At 46.9% G+C, this 19,358-nt stretch overlaps 1 pseudogene; it reads right to left on the bottom strand.

Annotated features, from left to right (window-relative positions):
* Positions 1-16,493: 16,493 nt before the first annotated feature.
* LOC141026130 (uncharacterized) lies at positions 16,494-18,899 on the bottom strand (annotated as a pseudogene).
* Between the last annotated feature and the right edge of the window lie 459 nt (positions 18,900-19,358).

The following is a 19,358-nucleotide window of genomic DNA, read 5'->3' as shown; positions in this document are numbered from 1 at the left end:
GGCCCCCGACCTCCCACCATAACCGGGAACTCCCCGAAATTTTCCTCCCCCTCGCTTCTACCACGGTTTTTTCTATCATGGACGGCCCAAAGAATGTCATGCAGCTGTGTCTCCGGCCCGCCCAGGACGAAAAGCCCATTTTCTGTCATGATTTTTTGTCATAGAAGTAGGAGCCCACCACATCTATGATGATACCGGGTTTTGTCACAATTATCGTCATAGAAGTGTCATATGTATGACAGAAAAAATTTCGTTCAGCCCAAAATGTCACGGATGTGTCTTTTTTTGTAGTGTTTGCCTCGGCGAGCCAACCTTTGCCAGCATCGCCATGCCGTCGCTTTATCGCCCATCAGGCAATGGGTGTGTGGATCGAGTCCCAATTTTGGGAATCACCTTTCTTCGGATTGCTACAACAAATAAACCAGGTGCTATTAATCCTAGTATTTTTTGCTTGTTTGGGTTCATTTTTCCCAAGGGATTATTACTCTGGTTTGTCCATCATATGTACGCAGGTCTATCAAATGGTGGCCGCATTAACGACGGTCGCTTGGTGGTTCGGTCAGTTTCCGTACATAGTCCGGCGAACGCCGCATCCGGAACTCGGACCGACCTGTGAATTCAGGCTTTGCCACGCCTTTACCGCATCACGCCGACGCCCTGCACCGACATTGGTGCTTTCATCGACATTGACTTCGGCGCCAGGCCATATTTCTTTTATTACTCACTTTGCATAAATTATTTATTATGCAACAATTTTTTATTATTATTACTATCATCTCCGGTTTGCACTATTTTTTGTGCACAGGAAAATGATCCAAGTTAGGCAGTATCGTCAACTCGGCGTACTGACATACCACGTCACCTCGGCTGGATGGGGGGCTTCGTCAACACTTTATTACCCCATGCCGGGGACTTTGGCATCACTCTGCCGGCCTGCATTGACCGTGCTATGTCACCACTTCGGAGTGCCGAGCTCCTTGCTCCGCCACCTCGGGACCGGCTTGGGGGATGGAACCTTGTCCCGCATCAAGCTCGGACCGCGTCATCAATACCGAACACATTAACCAGCTAAGTTGCCTTCATGCTCAAAGTTTTAAATTTTTTAACTTGTGTTCGGTTCGACCAAGCATTATACTTTTTTGGCAAAAAGTTGTTTGTGAAAAAATTCCTTGTCATAACCTTGTTTGTGACACACAAATTTAAATACCCCGTTTACTTGGGGGCTTCCTTTATGAAGCCTTTCCTCTTGCAAATGATTACACTTGTACGGCTTCGTTCCTTGTTCGTGTATTACGCCACAATATGCACCATGTTGACTTAAGCGATTTGCAAGCTGGGTTGCCTCGCTCCTGTGTTTACCCCTACGTTCCCGATTGTTCGGCTAGGGAGTAAAGGGAGCACCTCTGCGATTGTCACGATTGGGTCATCCGAGCCGGACCTCAGACTGGGTGAAGACGAAAGCTAGCGCTCTTATTGTTTTCAATTGTGGTCGGCACACAACGGAACTCATGAGTACAAAAAATCTATTGCACAAGTCTCATAGTAACAATGAACAACTGAAGAAAGGTATCGGTGGGGGTACTATTTTCTTCGAAGATGCTTCTTACACTTTGTCAGTAATATAGCATAAGTTCCCTGAGCGCACTTTGTCTGTTACAGCCTTATGGCCTGATTGCCTGGTTATCAGAAACACCGTCGATATTTTCACAGGTGGAGTACATAACACTTTTCGGTCCTTAACCGAAGAGGGAGAAGCCGACGGTCGGTTAAGACGCGTTTAAAGTTCGGGTGAACAAAGATATGATATTAGTACTTCGGTACATAGAATCATTTTACATAAAATTCTTTTACCCAAGTCACTTGGGGGCTCTTAAATTTATATGAGCCGTTTTATAATAGGTGTTCTTCTTCTTAGTCGTTGCAAAGTTTTTATTATTATTATTATTATTATTATTTATCACTCCTTTTTTCAACACGAGTGTGTGGTCACTAGCCGGGGAGCCTAATTTCTCTCTCAAAGCCTCTAGAGTTTAGTTTGCTAAACTGGCCTAATGAGAAGTACTCCGCCTTCGAGATAGGAGGTTGAAGCCGTAGGCTGACCCGCTTGAAGTCTTGAGATAGGATGTGTCATGTTAAAGCACGACAGAAACACTTTTTTTTCTAAAGTCCAATTTTCAGATTGGCACCGAACACTTGATCTTGTTCGGACGTCAGGTGTTCACTGACGTTTTTTGGATTTCCATGCCTATGGCACTTTTTAGCTATTTGTGTGTTTCCAGCATTAGTCTCGTAGTGCAACGCCGGACACTTTAGAGATTCGGCAAAAACATTCTCGGATATTGCCATATATGCATTGGTTTCGAATTGTGTCTTCGGTCAATAGTTGGGTTGGCCGGCTCCTGTGCTTGCCTCCTACGTTCCACTCTGTTCGGCCAGGTGTGCAAAGGGAGAACCACTGCGATTGTGCTTCCAGCTCGCATGGTTAAGCACCTCAGTGGAGAAAGCCGAAAACTGACTGACACAATAGGTGTAAACTGGTCAGCAATCCGATGACTATGTTAAATGACGGGCCGTTCATAACATTGGCCGAAGTGTTTACGGCTCGACCTCGGCTGTCGCCGAACACTAACCGGGGGCTCATAGCTAGCTTCCCCAGTTTAAAGCTCCTATGACTAAGCGAAAGTTATAAAGCCCGCATATCTGATTGCCTCGTTTCCGCTAACACAACCGCCTTCGGGCACCGAGACGTCGGCTAAGGGTTCTCTTGTTATTGTGGAAACATCCTGCGTAGTATCTACAAAGGGGTAGAAGTCGACGATAGGCCACTTTCAACTAATAAACGGTCGCAATGGAGTCAAAATAATGATGTAAAGTACTTGGATACATAGAATCATTACACATAATCTGTGATTTTACTCTGGATATCGATCCTTAATTCGGCCACTCGTGCTCACATTAAGGCTCGGGGGCTACTGGGCTTTGCGCTCATTATTTACAAATATTAAAGGGGCACATCGATCCCCTGATCTGGTGTTGCCACCCGACCAGTGTCTCGGGGGCTACTGCATTGCCTATTCAATGTAAAAAATTCAAAGGGCTCAGTGTTCGGCTTGATCGAACTATGGGAAAGCGCGTCTTCGGACAACAATAAGTACCATCTGGACCTATCTGGCATCAAGCTAATATATCACGGCGACTTCTCACGACCCTCTCTCAGGGGCCCGTTCGCTGATCACTATTATCTCTAATATATTACACTGCATTTTTATTCCTATGTATGCTGTCGAGCTAGGAGTTGATCCTCAGGCTGATTTCACGACCTGAGTCTCGGAAGCTACTAGGATCAGCGGTTTCATATTTTTCTTCAGGTGCATCTCGGATTTTAGACCGACACACACCTTGAGGGCTACTGGATATACATATACTGGCTATATATCTCGGCAGAGAATAAATTGCACCAATCAAAAATATTCACAAAAATTCAGCCCGCTGTCGGGTGGTGCACCACCTCGGAAGCAGTCTGGCATAAAGCTCGAGCGCCAGTGGCTGGCTCCATAGAGGGCATTTCCGGCATTGAGCTCGGCTAAACTCCTTCAACTTTTTAGAACCAAGGTGATCTATGACACCTCGGATACAGTCCGGCGTTGGAGCTTGGATACAGTCCGGCGTTGGAGCTTGGATATAGTCCGACGTTGGAGCTCGGATACAGCCCGACGTTGGTACCCGGCTGCAAAAGATACCTCGAATACAGTCCGGCGTTGGGGCTTGGACGCAAGAAGACACTGTCGCCCAGGAACTTCAAACCCGAGGTGTGGCATAAAAATAACAAGGCATTGATAAAGGCCGGAAACTTAAAGGGGCTCCTCGGATACCCGACGTGTAAACTCGTCCGATGCACTTCGCCGATCCTCAAGATCGAAGATGAGAAGATTTATTGAACCAGTTTTCAAGACCGACAACCGAAGATGAAGATCAGTTCGGAAGAATCGAGGAGCGTCCCCAACTTGAAGACCGGTTCAGGGGGCTACTGACGGTGTCCTGGACTAGGGGGTACTCATCATGTTGTCTCCCGATCAGTTGGATTGGGCCGTGAACCCCCATGGTCGTATACTCATGGGCCAGTTCGGACAACTGCCGCATACAAGGAAGATTCCGCAAGACTTGGTGATCAAGACAAGGACTCCTCCCCACCGACGTATTTGGCTAGGACTCTTGTTATCCTAGGCCTCTAGTGCATTATATAAACCGAGGCCAGGCTAGTCGATATAGATAACAACAATCATAACCATAGGCTAGCTTCTAGGGTTTAGCCTCTACGATCTCGTGGTAGATCAACTCTTGTAATACTCATATCATCAAGATCAATCAAGCAGGAAGTAGGGTATTACCTCCATCGAGAGGGCCCGAACCTGGGTAAACATTGTGTCCCCCGCCTCCTGTTATCATCTGCCTTAGACGCACAGTTCGGGACCCCCTACCCGAGATCCGCCGGTTTTGACACCGACAGTAACCACGAGCGATGTGGAGTCGTGTTGACCTCGAGGGTACCTGCGAGATAATGGCACGGCCGGGCATTCTTAGCCCTTGCCGTAAGTCCGTGAGACGGGGCGACGGGACCATGATGCGTCTCCAACGTATCTATAATTTTTGATTGTTTCATGCTGTTTTATTATCAATCTTGGATGTTTCATAGTCATTTTATATCATTTTTTGGTACTAACCTATTGACATAGTGCCAAGTGTTAGTTGCTGTTTTCTGCATGCTTTTTACATCGTAGGAAATCGATATCAAATGGAGTCCAAATGACCCGAAACTATTTTTGTGATTTTTTATGGGCCAGAAGGAAGGCAATGGACCCTGGTTGCACCTGGAGGGGTGCCCCGAGGGGGGCACAACCCACCAGGGCGCGCCAGGGGGCCCAGGCGCGCCCTGGTGGGTTGTGCCCACCTCGGGACTCCCCCGGACCGCCTCTTTGCTCTATAAATACCCCAATATTCCAGAAACCCTAGGGGAGTCGACGAAATATTCATCCAGCCGCCGCAGAGTCCAGAACCACCAGATCCAATCTAGACACCATCACGGAGGGGTTCACCACTTCCATTGGTGCCTCTCCGAGGATGCGTGAGTAGTTCTTTGTAGACCTTCGGGTCCGTAGTCAGTAGTTAGATGGCTTCCTCTCTCTCTTTTGATTCTCAATACAATGGTCTCTTGGAGATCCATATGATGTAAGTCCTTTTGCGGTGTGTTTGTTGGGATCTGATGAACTTCGAGTTTATGATCAGTTATATCTTTTTATATCCATGAAAGTTATTTGAGTTTCTTTGATCTCTTATATGCATGATCTCTTATAGCCTCGTATTTCTTCGCCGATATTTGGGTTTTCTTTGGCCAACTTGATCTATTTGTCTTGCAATGGGAAGAGGTGCCCGGTAGTGGGTTCGATCTTACGGTGCTTGATCCCAGTGACAGAAGGGGAACCGACACGTATGTATTGTTGCTACTAAGGATAAAAAGATGAGATCTATATCTACCCCCTTATAGACAAATGGATCTTGTCTACATCATGTCATCGTTCTTATTGCATTACTCTGTTTTTTCATGAACTTAATACACTAGATGCATGCTGGATAGCGGTCGATGTGTGGAGTAATAGTAGTAGATGCAGGCAGGAGTCGGTCTACTAATCTTGGACGTGATGCCTATGTAATGATCATTGCCTGGATATCGTCATGATTATTTGAAGTTCTGTCAATTGCCCAATAGTAATTTGTTTACCCACCGTTTGCTATTTTTCTCGAGAGAAGCCACTAGTGAAACCTACGGCCCCCGGGTCTTCTTTCTCATATATTTGCCTTGCGATCTACTTTTCCTTTGCATTTTTATTCAGATCTATTAAACCAAAAAAATACAAAAATACCTTGCTGCAATTTATTTTGTTTAGCGTTCGATCTATCAATCTACTACAATTTCCTCACGTCCGTTTGCCTATCTTGAGGCGTCGTACCCCGAAAGGGATTGACAACCCCTTTAACACGTCGGGTTGCCAAGTCTTGTTATTTGTGTGCAGGTGCTGCTTACGTTGTGTTTGCTTGGTTCTCCTACTGGTTCGATACCTTGGTTTCATAACTGAGGGAAATACCTACCGTTGTTGTGCTACATCATCCTCTCCTCTTGGGGGAAAAACCGACATAGTCCTAGCGATACCATCAAGTAGAATTTCTGGCGCCGTTGCTGGGGAGGATGTTCAACATAACCAGGTTCCTAATCATAAATCTCATCTCCTCGCAATTTACATTATTTGCCTCTCATTTTCCTCTCCCCCACTTCACAAAAATTTGCCGTTTTATTCGCCTCTCTTTTCCGTTCGCCGTTTTCTTGCTAGATCTGTTTTTTGAGTGCAATCTTGTTGTGTGGTCATCATGACTCAAGAGAACACCAAGTTATGTGATTTCTCAAATACCAACAACAATGATTTTATTGGCACTCCGCTTGCTCCTCCCGCCGCTAGTGCGGAGACTTGTGATATTAATACTGCTTTGCTGAATCTTGTTATGAAAGACCAATTTTCCAGTACTCCTAATGAGGATGCCGCATCCCATCTTAATACCTTCGTGGAATTATGCGATATGCAAAAGAAAAAAGATGTGGACAATGATGTGGTCAAGATGAAATTATTTCTGTTTTCCTTGCGTGATTCTGCAAAAATTTGGTTCTCTTCTTTGCCTCGCAATAGTATCGATTCTTGGAACAAGTGCAAAGATGCTTTTATCACTAAGTATTTTCCTCCCGCAAAAATTATTTCCCTTAGAACCCAGATCATGAATTTCAAGCAACTTGAACATGAGCATGTTGCACAATCTTGGGAAAGGATGAAATGATGCTAAGGAATTGCCCAACTCATGGGTTAAATCTTTGGATGATCATGCAAAAAATTTATGCGGGGTTGAATTTTGTTTCTCGTAATCTTTTAGATTCCGCTGCGGGTGGAACTTTTATGGAAATTACTTTGGGTGAAGCCACCAAATTTCTTGATAATATCATGGCAAATTATTCACAATGGCACACCGAAAGAGCTCCTACTAGGAAAAAAGTAAATTCGATCGAAGAAATTTCTTCTTTGAGTAATAAAGTTGATGCTCTTATGAAATTGGTTGCTAGTAAAAGTGCTCCTATTGATTTTAATGATATGCCTTTGTATACTTTGATTGAGCAAAATAGTGATGCCATTGATGTGAATTTTATCTCTCGCAATAATTTCAATAACAATGCTTATAGAGGAAATTTTAATCCTAGGCCTTTTCCTAGTAATTCCTCTAATAATTATGGTAATTCCTATGGAAATCAATCTTACAATAATAATAGGAACACCTCTGATCTTGAGAATAATATTAAAGAATTTATCAACACGCAAAAAAATTTCAACACTTCCATAGAAGAAAAGTTGAATAAGATTGATGATTTGTCTAGAAATGTTGATAGAATTGCTCATGATGTGGAAAATCTCAAGATGAAAATTTTTGTGCGTAAAGTTGATGAATCAATTAAAGCTCTTTATGGTTCTATGGATGAAAGTAAGAAAAGAACTGCTATGCTTAGAGCAAAAAAAGAATTTTTAGAAAAAACGTTTTCTGGTGATTTCTTTCGCAAAAGTGATGAAGAACTTAAAATGACTGGTGTTTCTTCTATTGACTCCTTGTTTAGTAAAGTTAATAATGATGAAAAGGGGACTGGAGAAGAGTCAACTTTAGGTAGAAAGCGTCCCAATATTTTGGAGGGTGAAAATCTTGCTGAGAAAATTGATAAAAGTGGGTTTGAATAGGTCAAAACTTTAACTAGTGATACACCCACTCTTTTGGATTACAAAGACTTTAATTATGATAGTTTCTCTTTGATTGATTGTATTTCTTTGTTGCAGTCCATTCTAAATTCACCCAATGCTTATGAACAAAACAAAGCTTTTACTAAACATATTGTTGATGCTATGATGAAAGCTTTGGAAGAGAAGTTGGAATTAGACGTCTCAATTCCTAGAAAATTGCATGATGAGTGGGAACCTACTATAAAAGTCAAGATTAAAAATTATGAATGTTTTGCTTTGTGTGACTTGGGTGCTAGTGTTTCTACTATTCCGAAATCTTTATGTGATGTGCTTGGTCTTGCCAATCTTGAAGAATGCTCTTCGAATTTGCACTTGGCGGATTCTACTATTAAAAAGCCTATGGGAAGAATTAATGATGTTCTCATTCTTGAAAATAGGAACTATGTGCCCATAGATTTTATTGTTTTTGATATTGATTGCAATCCGTCTTGTCCAATTATTCTTGGTAGACCGTTTTTACGCACTATCGGTGCCGTGATTGATATGAAAGAAGGCAATATTAAGTTCCAATTTCCTATGAGGAAGGGTATGGAACACTTTCCTAGAACAAAAATCAAGCCACCCTATGAATCAATCATGAGGGCATCTTATGGATCTCGAACCAAAGATGACAAAACTTAGATACTTGCCTTACGCCTAGCTAAGGGCGTAAAACTATAGCGCTTGTTGGGAGGCAACCCAATGAATAAAATTTATTTTTGCTTTTTGCTTTCTATTCTTGTGTGTTTGCACAATTATGCCTCTGGTATGAGTGTGTTTGTTATGTTTCAATTAGTGATTGTACCAAGTAAAACCTTTAGGATCTTCTTGGGTGATAGTTGTTTGATCTTGCTGAAAAAGACAGAAACTTTGTGCTCACGAAAATAATTTTCATAAATCATAGAAAAGATATTTTACCCTGTTTCTTTTTGCAGGATTTTAATATACAAATTACCCAGCTCTTCCTAATTTGTCTGAATTTTTTGAGTTACAGAAGTTTTCGAAAGTTCCAGATTACTACAGACTGTTCTGTTTTGACAGATTCTGTTTTCTTTGTGTTGTGTGCTTATTTTGATGGCTCTATGGTTTTCTTTGATGAGTTTTTGCCATAGAAAAGTTGGAATACAGTAGATATAATACAAAAACAAAATATGGATTGGTTTGATACAACACTTATAGTAGTGGTTTGCTTTCTTTTACTAACGGATCTCACGAAGGTTTTGCTGAGTTTTGTGTGATTGAAGTTTTCAAGTTTTGGGTTAACTTACGATGGATGAAGGAAGTATGTAAGAGCCTAAGCTTGGGGATGCCCCAGCATCCCAAGCTATTATCCAAGAATGAGCAACCAACTAAGCTTGGGGATGCCCCCGAGTGGCATCCCCGCTTTCTTCCAACAACTATCGGTATTTTACTTGAAGCTATATCTTTATTCGTCACATGATATGTGTTTTGCTTGGAGTGTCTTGTATGATATGTGTCTTTGCTTGCTTTATTTTGTGTTTTAAGTCATCAATGCTTGCTGGACACACCTATTTGAGAGAGCCAAAATTATGTCATGACTTGTTAGAATTGCTCTCTATGCTTCACTTAAATCTTTTATGAGCTAGGACTTGCTCTAGTGCTTCACTTATATCTTTTTGAGCATGGTGTGCTTAGTATTTTTGAAGAAATGCTCTCTTGCTTCACTTAGATTTATTTGAGAGTTAGTAAAATGTTGAAGAAATTCTCTCTTGCTTCACTTAAATTATTTTGAGAGAAAGAAAATTTGCTATGCTCATAATCTTCACTTATATTTGTTTGAGCTTATGAAAAGCAACACATGAAAATTACTCCCAAAGTGATAGATATACAAGAAGGATAAAATAAATAAAATGTCATGAAGATCATTGGACAAAATAAACTTGATTCGTAGTAATAGTTTTGAGATATGATGATGTGATATGTGAGTTATGTTGATGAGTAATTGTGTTCTAGTAAGAATATTGATGTTAAGGTTTGTGATTCCCTATGCATGCATGAAAGTCAATAATCATGCAATGAAAATTATATCCTAATTGTGGTGCATTATTCGGTGTCACTTATGCTTAATGCTTGCTTTACGAAATTATTCGTTTCTTGGTTGGTCACTTCCCAATCTTTTGCTAGCCTTCATTTCTCACCAAGTATGATCTCTACTTGTGCATCCAAAATCCTTTAAACTAGTTTTGCCACATGAGTCCATTATATCTACCTATATGCGGTATTCTTTTGCCATTCTAAGCAAATTTTCATGTGCCATCTCTAATTTTCAAAATAAACTTCTCTTTTGTGTATTTTGTTTCGCTCGCGGAACAGTAATGGATGGCTAATATTTTCCATGCTGGATGTGTTATTCTCACGGTGAGTGTTTATTCACTTGTCATTGCACGAGAGTAAGGCAAAGGTTTTAGGGATTCCCAGTCCCGAAATGCAAAAATGAATTTACTTTATGTTGTCAAATGATAAATTCCTTGGAAAGTGTTGGTATGGAAGGCACCCGTGGATACGGCTAGCCATGGAAAGTGAAAGTATGGTGGAAAAAGGAATAAACTTTATTTTCTATTTGGGAACCGCCTATGGCATATCTAGCATGGAAAGTGTTCGTAGCTCTATGTCATTTTCGTTGGTGGGATGGATACACCTCCCAAAATGTTTTTATCTCTAATTTTTCGCTTTGAGCTCTGGCACCTCTACAAATCCCTACTTCCCTCTGCGAAGGGCCTTTCTTTTACTTTATGCAATTTTTACTTTTGAATTTGAGTCTCCATCCTCTCTTACAAAAGCACCAACTAGGAGACAATATGATCGTGAGTAACTATTGGGTATAGCTAGTATTCGAATGTGTTTCATGAATGGATCAATGTTTGAGCATGATGGGCTAGGGATAACTTATTTTAGCGTTGATATTTTGAAAGACATGGTTGCTTGTTGATATGCTTGAGTATCTAAATTATTATGTCAAAACTAGACTATTGCTTTGAATCACATAAAAGTCCAATTGTCCATGCTATGAAGAAAAGAATATGATATGACATGATGAACAGCACTCCACATCAAAAACTCTGTTTTTATCACTTACCTACTCGAGGACGAGGAGGAGTTAAGCTTGGGGATGCTGATACGTCTCCAACGTATCTATAATTTTTGATTGTTCCATGTTGTTTTATTATCAATCTTGGATGTTTTATAATCATTTTATATCATTTTTTGGTACTAACCTATTGACATAGTGCCAAGTGCCAGTTGTTGTTTTCTGCATGTTTTTTATATCGCAGGAAATCGATATCAAACGGAGTCCAAATGCCCCGAAACTATTTTTGTGATTTTTATGGGCCAGAAGGAAGGCAATGGGCCCTGGTTGCACCTGGGGGTGCCCCGAGGGGGGCACAACCCACCAGGGCGCGCCCTGGTGGGTTGTGCCCACCTTGGGACTCCCCCGGACCGCCTCTTTGCTCTATAAATACCCCAATATTCCAGAAACCCTAGGGGAGTCGACGAAATATTCATCCAGCCGCCGCAGAGTCCAGAACCACCAGATCCAATCTAGACACCATCACAGAGGGGTTCACCACTTCCATTGGTGCCTCTCCGAGGATGCGTGAGTAGTTCTTTGTAGACCTTCGGGTCCGTAGTTACTAGCTAGATGGCTTCCTCTCTCTCTTTTGATTCTCAATACAATGGTCTCTTGGAGATCCATATGATGTAAGTCCTTTTGCGGTGTGTTTGTTGGGATCTGATAAACTTTGAGTTTATGATCAGTTATATCTTTTTATATCCATGAAAGTTATTTGAGTTTCTTTGATCTCTTATATGCATGATCTCTTATAGCCTCGTATTTCTTCTCCGATATTTGGGTTTTGTTTGGCCAACTTGATCTATTTGTCTTGCAATGGGAAGAGGTGCCCGGTAGTGGGTTCGATCTTACGGTGCTTGATCCCAGTGACAGATGAGGAACCGACACGTATGTATCGTTGCTACTAAGGATAAAAAGACGAGATCTATATCTACCCCCTTGTAGATAAACGGATCTTGTCTACATCATGTCATCGTTCTTATTGCATTACTCCGTTTTTCCATGAACTTAATACACTAGATGCATGCTGGATAGCGGTCGTTGTGTGGAGTAATAGTAGTAGATGCAGGCAGGAGTCGGTCTACTAATCTTGGACGTGATGCCTATGTAATGATCATTGCCTGGATATCATCATGATTATTTGAAGTTCTGTCAATTGCCCAACAGTAATTTGTTTACCCACCGTTTGCTTTTTTCTCGAGAGAAGCCACTAGTGAAACCTACAGCCCCGGGTCTTCTTCCTCATATATTTGCCTTGCGATCTATTTTTCCTTTGCGTTTTTATTCAGATCTATTAAACAGAAAAAAATACAAAAATACCTTGCTGCAATTTATTTCTATTTATTTTGTTTAGCGTTCGATCTATCAATCTACTACAATTTCCTCACGTCTGTTTGCCTATCTTGAGGCGTCGTACCCCGAAAGGGATTGACAACCCCTTTAACACGTCGGGTTGCGAGGTGTTGTTATTTGTGTGTAGGTGCTGCTTACGTTGTGTTTGCTTGGTTCTCCTACTGGTTTGATACCTTGGTTTCATAACTGAGAGAAATACCTACCGTTGCTGTGCTACATCATCCTCTCCTCTTGGGGAAAAAACCGACGTAGTCCTAGCGACACCATCAGACCACAGATCATGGATTGATCGTCTCCGCGCGCTCCCAAGAAACTAACGATTTGGATACGTGATCCGAGTAGGCCTCTGGCCTTTCTGCACTGACCACCATGTGGGAATAAGTTTGGGCACTCTGCGTCGTACGATTCTTCCGAAAGCTCACTGACGAGCAGTTTAGCGTCACGCGCCCGGTTGGACAGGAACCACCTGCACTTGTATTAGGGGGTGGGTCTGCTCCAGGACGCATTCGCAACGCGTAGGATTGCAAAGGACGATTGGCCCATGACCCCTTCACATTTGGGATGTAGACCGGCGTGTTGGCCTCTCTATTGAGCCTAGGTAGGACTACGGCGTGTCGATCAACCGAGGCCGACATGACACAGGGAAGTGTGTTGGGTCGGAGTTAATCGAGCGTGTTGGGTAAGTTTGTGCACCCCTGCAGGGAAGTTAATCTATTCAAAATAGCCTTGTCCACGGTAATGGACGCTCGGAGTTGTATCCCGATCTATACAACTAGAACTGGATACTGGAGAGATGAAATGGATATGATGGCTCTGGTATTGCTTTCTCACAGGTAGATAAGGAAGGATCTCTGGGCGTTAATACAATATACTTGTTACTTATAGTATGCTAATCTGCACTCTTCTAATGCTTCAAGATGCTAGTCTTCGATAGGCTAGATTTCCCTTCTCTTCTGGCATTTCTGCAGTTCAGTCCAAAGATATAGCCACATTCCTTTGATAATGATTAGTATAGATCTGATGTAAGTCTTGCGAGTACTTTGGATGAGTACTCATGGTTGCTTTGCTACCCATTTCCCCTATATCCAATTGCTGCGATCAGATGACGGATCCCAGGAGCCAGATGAGACCACCGACGGCTACTTCTACCCCGACGAAGCCTACTACTTCGTGGAGGCCGACGACGACCAGGAGTAGTTAGGAGGCTCCCAGGCAGGAGGCCTTGCTTTTTCGATCGTTACTGTTGTTTTTGCTAGCCTTCTTAAGGAAAACTTGTTTACCTTATGTCTGTACTCAGATATTGTTGCTTCCGATGACTCGTTTGTATTCGAGCTTATGTATTCGAGCCCTCGAAGCCCCTGGCTTGTAATACAAAGCTTTTATAACTTTAATTTGTGTCTAGAGTTGTCTTGTGATATCTTCCCGTGAGTCTCTGATCTTGATCGCGCACATTTGCGTGTATGATTAGTGCATGATTAAGTTGGGGCGTCACAGTGTCTCCTCTCTACCCCCGCCTCCCCTCTCTTCTCTCTCCCCCGTGTCCCCGGATCTTTCCTCATCAGGCAAATTGTGCAAAAGCAAGAAAAATCATGAAGCATGAACAACCTTAGAATGGAAGCACTCGATGGAGCTGGAGAGGATCATCCTCGCGCCTCCTTGCTCATCTCTGTCTCTACACCTCTGTTGTCCCCTCTCTGCCCGCTCTCCACTCCCTCTCCCAGCTACTACTCCGACGTCCCTAAAATTTGTTCATCATGCCACCGGCAGGCAACCGACAGGAGAAGAAAAGCAGAGAAGAGTAGCAAAGCTCCTCTGTCGGCTAGAGTAGATCACCTCCCGCCTTCAAATAGCTGCCCATGGACGCCCATTCCTCCTCGCCAGTTCTTCCTTCCAAAACCGAACCCCTCCTTCTGCTGAGCCATGTCGCTCTTCGTCTACTCCATGGGAGGAAAGGTTGGTCTTTGGTACGAGACGGAGTCCGCCGGCGAGATTGCGGTGATGGTGGTGGGAGCCGTCGCCGTCCTCCACTACTTCGACGATGGAGGCAGCCAGCAGGACGCGGCCAACGAGGGGGGAGGCGGCTGGTGGAGGATGGTCGCCACGACGTCGCTGGCGCAGGGGTCGCGGTCTTCCTCTGGAAGGCCCTGGCGACGGAGTGAGGCGGCGGGCGTGCGGCGGGACCCACCTCAACATCAACAAAGCAAGCAGGATCCCCCCGGCGGCGCGGCACACCATCTTCATCATCGTTTCTTTTCTTTTTTTACTTTCGGATGTGTTTCGTTGAGTAGCACTACAAAGAAGAGACCTTCCAATGTATCCGAGGAGTACTATTCGGTCCAACCGAATATTAGTCCCGGTGTGAATCAAAATAAATATAATCATTTACACTAAACAATAGTGCTTATTTATAAATAGCTTTTTTTGAAATCACAGTTATATATAATTTTAACATATTACACCTTAAAAGTAATTGAACCAAATCCACTTAAATATTACAAAATAATAAATAAAAAATGTACATGTTTTGTCCGATTGATTTGTGACTATTGCATGACTATAGCATATAGTATGTTTTTGTGTGCATTCTTAAAAAGAAGCACACTTTTTTCAGCCCGAGATCTTCTTATAGACCTCTATAGTGTATCTCTAAAAAAACAGATCTCTATAGTGTATGGTATATGAAATATCTTGATAGCGGTCTTTGATTAGACTTGGGCAAATGAAGAAATCTAGGTTACGCAAGATGTTTACAAGGGCATTTTCACTTAATCATTGACGCAAACAAAGAAATCTAGATTACACCGGGGCACGTCCTTCTGGTACCATTTTGTTTCTCATGCGAGCAAGTGACACGAATCACGAAAGGGGGGATTGGGTTGGGGTCGCTGGTGATAGGGAAAGTGGGTGGATGGATGGACGGGTTCGTGCGCGCCACTGCCCGTCATCATTGCGTATAGCCCGGCCGGGACAAAAGGAGCACCGCCGCGATCCGGAGGGGCCCCGTGCGGCCTGGTTCCCACGGCGGATCGAGAGAGATCGAGGCACCACATGTCCGCCGGTTCCCTGAAACTTTCCCTCCCTCTTGGCTCCTCCTGTCCTGCGACGTCAACCAACGGAAGAAACTTCCACCGCTCCCACCCACCAGTGTGCTTCACCAGTTCACTTCACCCCATCTCACCTCACCGTCCAGCAGTACCCATCGCCGCCTCACCCCCAGTCCCCCACCTCTTCCGGTCCACTTCACCCCTGCTTCCCGCCGCTTTCCGAGCTGCTCTGTGTGCACTGTAACCGCGCACGCGCGCGCCTGCCCTGCCTCTAATGTAACGGCGGTGGTATAAATCACATCAGAGGTCCGCTGGCTCCGGCAGACGCCTCGGTTTCTCTCTTTCTTCACGATCCCTCCCTACAAGGCTACAACCTGACCACCCACTGCTAGCTCGCCTTCGCCTCTCCTCACGGTGGCAACCGGGATGAGCTGCGGCGGTGGACACGCGGGCGGGGGCCAGAAGCCGGCGCCGGCAAGGGCACGCGCACAACCTCGCTGCATCCCCAAGAGAGGGGCGGTGCTGAAGCGAGCCGTTCGCGGTGCGCTCCGCTTCCTCCTTTCCCCGGTGAACGGCGCACCGGCGGTCGGCGGCCGCGTGCGGCCAGCTCCGCCGCCCAGCCCGGGGGGAGGTGACGCCGGGGCGGAGCAGGGGGAGTAGGCGGGCGGGTTTAGTTGAGCGAGCCAACCATTTTATCTCGCCCGTGTCCGTTAGCTACGATTCTGTTCGTGTTGTAGGCTTGTAATGCTGCTGGCTGCTGCCGCAGCGTTCGTTGCTCGCCAGTCGCCACATCCATGTTTTGCTGTTCCTGGCGTTCGTACGCGGTCGGCATCAATCAACTTCTGGCTGCTCGCCTCATAACAAAACTTTCTAAGAAGATTCAGCTAAATGAAGTTGCTCAAAAAAGAAAAAACACATCAACGAAAAAAAAAACAGAAATACTAAATACGTAGCTGAATTACATTTACTCTTGAGGCTGTTGCAATTCAGGAAACACATCATACATACAGTTGACTAAAGCATAGAAGGTCTATCTGCTGCTGTAAAAGTTTGGTGCAGAGCTCAGTCTAAAAGGAGCATAAACCAACAGAAACAAGGCTTTGTGCAATACATAGTACACTTGCGTGCGTCCATCACTGTGCCGAATCATGCACGCTGGGGGCCATCACCCTCTGCCGATGCCGATGCCGGCGCCGTCACCCCGCCCGGCGAAGCCGCAGACTCCTCCCGACCATGGCTGCTGCAATCCCCGTTGTTGTTGCAGTCCTCCTCGTTTCCCTCCACAGACACCACCGTACTGACCGGCGAACCGTCTGCTGTTACCAGCGCCGCCTCTCCTGGAGAACTGCTCGTCGTCTGGAGCACCATGGCCCCTTCGTGGTGATAGTAATTCGCGTTGGCGCCGCCCAAGTACTGTTGCTGCTGCTGATGGTGCTGCTGCTGCTGGTGCATCATGAACGACATCGTCCATTGCTGCTGCTGGCGCATCATGAATGCCATCGCCTGCCGCTGCTGCTGCGTGGACGCCATCGCAAGCTGCTGCTGCTGCGTCAACGACTGCATCCGGAGGTGTTCCTCCAGGTTCTGTTGAAGCACCCGCTTCTCGCGCATCTCATCCGTCTCCGGCTGCTTCTGCATCTGCGGGTTCACTGCTTGGCCGGCCGGGCACGACGGCCGCGCCATCATTGTCAGATTCTGACCATAGCTGTTGGGGGGGCTACCTGCGAGCCGGCACGGCGGCGGCCGCACCTGCCCGTTGAACGCCACCTGCTGCTGCCTCACCGGCACCTGCCCGTTGTACGCCAACGGCTGTCGCGCCATCACCGGCGCCTGCCCGTTGTACGCCGCCGGCTGTCGCGCCATCGCCGGCATCTGCCCGTTGTACGCCACCTGCCCGTTGTACGCCGCCGGCTGTCGCGCCATCGCCGGCATCTGCCCGTTGTACGCCACCTGCCCGTTGTACGCCGCCGGCTGTCGCGCCATCGCCGGCATCTGCCCGTTGTACGCCACCTGCCCGTTGTACGCCGCCGGCTGTCGCGCCATCGCCGGCATCTGCCCGTTGTACGCCACCTGCCCGTTGTACGCCGCCGGCTGTCGCGCCATCGCCGGCATCTGCCCGTTGTACGCTACCTGCCCGTTGTACGCCGCCGGCTGTCGCGCCATCGCCGGCATCTGCCCGTTGTACGCCACCTGCTGCCGCGGCACGTGCACCTGGCCGTTGTTGTACGCCAGCATTGGCCGCGGCATCGGCGCCGCGCCAGCGTGATACCCCATGAGCATGGGCTGCCCTGATCCACCGTAGTATGAGCATCCCGGCGTGCTGAACGGAGCCTGCATGCCGTTGCCTTGTAGCGGTGGTGCTGGCGGCTCGATTTGCAGGCATTTTGAGGAGTGGTGAGCCCGCTTCCTCGCGGCGGCGGTGGCGTGCCGCAGCTGCTGGTCCTCCGCGGGCCTCTTGCCCGCCAGTTTCTTCGAAAGCTTTGGAAGCTCCGCCGACGTCGCCCCTTCGTCGCCCTCCACCGGCCCGTGCAGGTGCAGCGGCGAGGCGCTGCTGGGCCCTGCCTCCTCGTCGTCGTCGCCTTTGTCGTCTTTGAGGTAAATCTTGCACATCACGTACCTATCCAACTGCGTGCATCCAATCAAAGTCAGATTTTTTTTTTTGCAAAAGTTTCATGATTTGAATGAAGATCATAAATAAATGTGGTAAATCGTTGTTCACAATCCAGAAATCAGCCACCGGATTACTTTTAGCAAAAAGACAGAAAGAAAGAAAGAAAAAACTTCGAAACGGTAACGTGGTTTGAAATCTCAGAGAAGAAAACTGACCGTCTTGCCGCCAGGGCCGCCGTCCTTGGGGAGCTTGATCTCGTACGCCGGGACGGTGAGCTCCCTCATGAGCCACTCAGACTTGCGCCCGCCGCCTCTGGGGCTCTCGAAGTAGTTGAGCACGCTCATGCAGTAGCGGGTGGTGCCGTCGCCGGCCACCTTCTTCTCCTCCCCCATGTCCTTCTTGCCCGTCGACACCTTCCACCGCCCGCGGCCGTCGTCCGTGTCCCGCCGCGGCCGGTCCCCGTTGTCGTACCGGCGCACCCTCGGCGACAGGAAGTAGAAGCTCTTGCCCTCTCCCCGGCCCCTGTATTGTCCTGCAGAATCCACGGAGACGAGGATGAATTGATCACCAGAGGTTGTAAGTAAGACGATCGGCGGCGAAAAACCGGCGAGAAACTAAAACGTACCGACGAGCTCGTCCGGGTGGCACTGGTACACGTTGTGCTCGATGATGGCCCGGTTGGGCGCGTGGCCCCGGCCCTGCAGCTTGGGGAGCAGGTAGTACCTGATCAGCTCGTCGTCGCTCGGCCTGAACCGGAACCCCGGCGGCGGAATGAATATGAACTGGCCGTCGCCCCTGCCGATCTCCTCGTCTCCTGCGGCTCCTCCTCCGCCGTCCGTCTCCTCCTCCTCGTACGCCGCTCCGGCGACGACGATCTGCCCCTCCTGCTCTCCTGCCCCGACGACGGCCTTCTCCTCCGCGCCGCCCCCTTCCTCTGCCATGTCGGCGAGTTGAGCGCTAGCGATCGCAACAGAAGAGGAGATCGTTCTGGGCTTCTCGCGGCGTGGCGTGGCGTGCTACAATCGATATGGTCTCGCGCTTCTTGGCCGCGGGCTGCATTATATAACCTGGATGTGGTGCGAACCCTGTTTCCGCATCAAATACTGACTCGGGTTCGTTACGAACACGGGTTCCGGAAGAGGATAGGATACGCGCCGATGCCGTCCGTCCTCCGGCACCAAGTCATGGAGCCTGTTGTTCTCCCTCAGGCTCGCCGGCATGAACGGCGCCGCCCTGGTGGTGCTCAAGCAGGGGGCCACCGCACCGTCGCGTGGCCGGCGGTGGCAGCGCCGGGGTCGGATGAGGAGACGACTGTGGTGATTCACCGGTCAACATTTAGTCGGTGCCTGCAGTTGTCAGGCCCCAGCAACGCCGCGCCGTAGCCCGGGGCCAGGGCGGTA

The sequence above is a fragment of the Aegilops tauschii genome, chromosome 6 (genome assembly GCF_002575655.3).
Source record: "Aegilops tauschii subsp. strangulata cultivar AL8/78 chromosome 6, Aet v6.0, whole genome shotgun sequence".
In the NCBI taxonomy this organism is placed as follows: domain Eukaryota; kingdom Viridiplantae; phylum Streptophyta; class Magnoliopsida; order Poales; family Poaceae; genus Aegilops; species Aegilops tauschii.
The sequence above is the reverse complement of the archived record's forward strand: the minus strand, read 5'-3'. Positions and strand labels throughout refer to the sequence as shown.